The sequence below is a fragment of the Austrofundulus limnaeus genome, unplaced genomic scaffold (genome assembly GCF_001266775.1).
Source record: "Austrofundulus limnaeus strain Quisiro unplaced genomic scaffold, Austrofundulus_limnaeus-1.0 Scaffold28, whole genome shotgun sequence".
Taxonomy (NCBI): domain Eukaryota; kingdom Metazoa; phylum Chordata; class Actinopteri; order Cyprinodontiformes; family Rivulidae; genus Austrofundulus; species Austrofundulus limnaeus.
Genome location: NW_013952430.1, coordinates 3,206,513 through 3,211,835, shown reverse-complemented (window position 1 = coordinate 3,211,835; position 5,323 = coordinate 3,206,513).

Below are 5,323 nucleotides of genomic sequence, written 5' to 3'. Positions count from 1 at the left end.
ATTTTAGAGCTATATAAACATTTGTAAGTTACTTGAACCGTCGCGGACCGTTTCAGTATCAGGAAGTTCTCCGCATCTTTTACTGTGCAAGTTAGCCCTCCCTTTGGTATCGTTGAAAATATGAAGCTCTCACGAATTCAGGGATATATCTTGACACGGTGTTGCTCTTTGTTTGATGAAGTGAAGTTTGTGTGTAACCAAGAGTATAAATAACAGCCCTCATGCGTAAAACGTGGAGGCGGAGTTACGTTTCTGGAGGCGTGTGGGTGAAGAGTATGATAGTAGATTTTGATGATGCACAGTGTAAATATAAAAAGAAAAGGTTACGTCATATGCAGAATGAGTCCTACAATAGAAATCAACACTTTTATTAAACCAGATTCTCTTTCATAAAGTAAAAATCCCATTTGGCACAACTTTGGGTACATTTGGCTAAATTGTGCCAAAATGTCATTTCCGCCTGGCACACTGCTCACTAAAACCTTTGTGAAATGAATATACTTCAACTTATTCAGTCCTACTTTGCTACATTTTTTCTCAAGATGTAGATGTAAAAAATCTAAGGGCATTTCTGGGTTTTTGCAAGAGTTTTCATTGTGTTTTGCAATGTTGATTTTAAAAAAATTTAGGCGGTGCTAGAAAAATGACAAATTTTCTTTATTTAATCACAAATAACTCAGGCACAGTAAGAGTTACAATAGTGGTTTCACTTAAGAAATTATCTTGAACATCTTACCTTTACAGAGGTACCAAGAGTTAGCATTTAGATCTTATAAATGTGGAGTTATTCTTAATTTATTTTGCTGTGTATTTTCAGGCGGAAATTACCTCATGTCTTGCTTGGATAAACAAAAACCACACCACCTAAAACAATCCCATAACAGTTTTGATACATTGTGGGGATGGAAAAAAAATAACTGTTTCCTTATTTTTTTATATACATATATTTTAAGGATAAAACTGTTATTTTCTCCTTGGATGAATTTTCATTACAAACAAAAAATGTTCTCTTTGTCTAAAATGCCAATAAAAAAAATTAATAAAAATAAAAATAGATGCTTAGCTACTATTAAATTAGCAGGTCACTGTGTCCCATTTTTATGCCACTGTCTTGTTTGTGTATTAGGATCTGACTCATTTTCTGTGGAATGAGTGTAACCAACCGGGCTCTCCACATAATTTTGATTTAACAGTATAACTGTCATGCCAACTGTGATTTAAGTGGTTGGAAAATTAGTTTTTAATTTGAAGCAGATGGAGCTGTTGTGTCCGCGTGTGTGTGTGTGTGTGTGTGTGTGTGTGTGTGTGTGTGTGTGTGTGTGTGTGTGNCGTGTGTGTGTGTGTGTGTGTGTGTGTGTGTGTGTGTGTGTGTGTGTGTGTGTGTGTTGTAAAAGGGTTTGGCCCCTGATTCACCACTAATACACGCAAGCAGCTTTTGTTTGTGGTAAAGTATTAAGAACCCCTGGTGGTTTAAGTTTTCAGTGAAGAACTTGTGAGTCAGGTTAGTGTTTCCTTCCTCACCTTGACTTTTGCTTTAACACTGTCTAATAAAAAGGATAAGGATTTTTGTAGAATTGAATAATCACACAAAAACAAAACTTATAAACCCCAGTTTACGCACTATGGTGCAGGTTGTACAGAAATTATTTCTTAAAAATACCCACATTTTACGTGTCCAATCTTCCCATTTATGATCACCATCACTGAGATGTACATGTTTATCACGTGAGTGTATGACCTCATCTGAGTTACACCTATGGCACAAAGAGTAGAAGGAAAATCAAAAGATGAGGGAGGTGTTATTGTGATGGTTCCGGGGTTTGTTATTTTATTGCTATTAATCTGAGTAATTCATTTGGGGTGCCAGCCAGGTCTCCCTCCTTGCATATAGGATGTTAGACCAGTGTGTGTGGGATTTTACTGTTAGTTTTAATTTATTATGTTTTAGGGTTTATTTTATTTTAACCTATCACATAAGGACTTATTTCAAAAAATACACACCCTTTTAAACCTTAATTAATTCAGTGACAAAAATGGAAACATAAACTGAACACAGCAAAAATGAAGTTCTCTTTTAAATATGTTATTTACACAAACAAAAATAGATCAAATACAAAACAATACTAAATAAATCAAATTATCCCTCCCTCCCAATGTCCATTAGTGGTGCTTTAACCATTTTAAAGTCCAATACAAGTTTTAGGCTTCACCAAGCTTGGCTTCAGTTCAGAGGTTTTCCTTTTAAATTAATTTTTACTTCACAGCAATACAGAAAAATGCTAAACAAAACAAAAACACAATTTTACATTACAACACTGATTTTCTGTGAGATAACAAAATATGGAACAAACTTACTTGGTGGAGGTTGGTGACTTGTGGTAAGGTGTGATTGTATTGAATGCTAAAAAGAAAAGTTTGGATTGTCTCTTAGTTTTTAGTTCATTATTTTAAACAGACACACACAAGGCTTTTATTTTTAAAGGGGAGACTTACATTAGGCTGGCTTAGAGATCGCGTGCATCATCAAACCATGTATTCTACCGACAAGGCTGCAGGTGTTTGTGGTGACGTCATTCTTTGGCGACTTTCTCCAGCAATGATTCCCTCTTGTTTGGCTTGTCACAAGGGACTATACTCCTTAGCTTTATTTTTCTTTTTGGCATCTTTGTTCGGCTTACAACAGTTTTCTCCAGTGTTTCCCGTAGTGGTGACCCATCTAACGAGGGAATTGTCTGGCCTCATCTTCTTTGCGGTCACTGCCAGAGCAACACAGGAATGCTGGATCACTTCCTCTCCAGGCTATATGACCAAAGTGACTGGGATTGTGGGCAGTTTTAACGGTGAGTCACCATGTCGTGCACACGTGTTCAGAATTAACTATAAGAGGTACGGAGATGGAGATTAACAAAATAATTAACTAATTTGAATGTACAACCATCGGGTTGTTACATTATGACTTCAGGAATTTGAACCCAAGGTCGCAGACAGAAACTCAGGAGGCTCAGGATGTGGAAAAACCTAATATAATAATAAAATAATAAACTGTTGAGGCAGCAGAACTACTGCAAAGACTAAAGTAGGGAAACGAGGAGGGGAAACCATGAGCAGCTGTTAGAAACACAAAGCACCTCCAATGGGAAGGTGGAGTAAACTGAATATATATTTATATATATATATATATATTTTTTTTTTTTTTTTTGAAGAAAACCCCTGAAGCTAAAATGAGAAATTGTAGGGAACATCAGAAGCTAAATGAGTGATTTTATACAAGAATAGCAAGAACATATCTAAATCAAAACTGAGGGAAATAACTAAACTGAAGTAACACAAGAATCCAAAGATGCAGAAAACATAATACATAAACACAAACACATAATGTGCAAAAGCAAAAACTAAGCCTGATTTAAAACATAAAAAGTAACGTTTGAGTTTATGTTTTTTTTATTCCCAAAAAAACACGTAACTTCTGTCATGTGAACAAAAGTTGGACTCTGTGATTCACCAAAATAGTGGGTTGTAACATATTGCTGCTCTTTGTCCAGCTTACATGTGTGATGTACAGTCATGTGAACATGTCCTGTGTGTGTCTGGTTTAGCTGGTCTAGAGCCATAAAGCTGTGGTTACCAGTAGGATTTTAGAAGCTGCTGTGGTAACTAAAAAAAAGTTGCAGAACAAATAATAGATAGATAAATCTTTATTGTCATTGTCACAAGAACAACGAAATTTAAAAGGTGCCATCAGTCAGTGCATATGCTAAAAAAAAGAAAAAGAAAAACTTGTCTCACACTTTACATATGCTGTAGGAAATACATAACAAGTAAGTGATAAAATAAAAAACTAATAAATAAGAATAACCACATTCTTAATGATAATGATAATTTGCAAATCCTTTTCAACCTAAATTCAATTAAATACACTACAAAGACAAGATATTTATTGTTCAAATGATAAATAAATAAAATAAATAAACTTTATTGGTGTTTTGCAAATATTCTCTCATTTTTAATTTGATGCAACACGTTCCACAAAAGCTCGGACAGTGGCGACAAAAGACTGGATAAGTTGAGGAATGCTCTAAAACATGTACAGTCTACAGTCCAAAATATCATCAAAGATTCAGAGAATCTGGACAAATCTTCGCATGCAAGCAGCAAGGCTGAAAACCAACACTGAATGTCCGTGACCTTTGACACTTCAAAGAGTACTTCATTAAAAACCAACATAATCCTGTTACAGATTTTAGCACATGGGTTCAGGAACTCTTCAGAAACCCACTGTGCACGTTAAAATGTTATCATGCAAAGATAAAACCAGATATCAAAAACATCCAGAAACACTGCCAGCTTCTCTGGGCCCGAGCTCATCTGAGATGGACTAACACAAAGTGGAAAAGTGTCCTGTCATCTGACGGTACACATTTCAAATTGTTTTTGAAAATCATGGACGTCGTGTCCTTCTGGCCAAAGAGAAAAAAAGACTGTCCTGATTGTTATCAGGGCAAAGTTCAAAAGTCAGCCTTTCTGATGGTATGGGGGTGCGTTAGTGCCCATGGCATGGGTAACTTACATCTGTGAAGCCAGCATTAATGCTGAAAGGCACTGCCATCCAAACCACATCATTTTCAGGGACGTCCTATTTATTATTTTTTATTTATTTCAAACTTTATTCATTTCTTTAAAAATAACAAAATAGATTTATTTAAAATAAAAATGTTATCCATTATTACTATTATCCATTTTAGCAAGACAACGTCAAGCCACATTCTGCACATGTTACAACAGTGTGGCTTCATAGCAAAAGATTACAGGTACTAGACTGGATTGCCTGCAGTTCAGACCTTTCTCCTATTGAAAATGTGTGGCACAATATGAAGCACAAAATACAACAACAGCGACCACGGACTGTTGAGCAACTAAAGTTGTACATCAAGCATGAATGGGAAATAATTCTGTAGGGGTCACCTCGAGTGAAGAAACAAGATTTACTGCCTCGAAGCAGGCCTCGGACAGGCCTGACGAGATGACAGGAACTCTGTCACAAACTGAACTCTATTTAGGCCATAACAGGTCATTCTAACCATGGAAGAGAACCCCTCAGTTCTCTTAATCAGAAAATGGACAGAACAATCTCTTCTGTTCGTGATTCATATGTTGTTTAACTAAGAATGTTTATGCATTTGTTAAATCATGATAATGACTGTCACAGGAAAAGTGGAACCATTTCTTTTCTTTTATTGTGCCTTAAAGATTTATAATGGTGTAAAGAAATCCCAGTGAATCTGATTACAATGTTTTCATTGTGTTTTTATGTAAATCAATATAT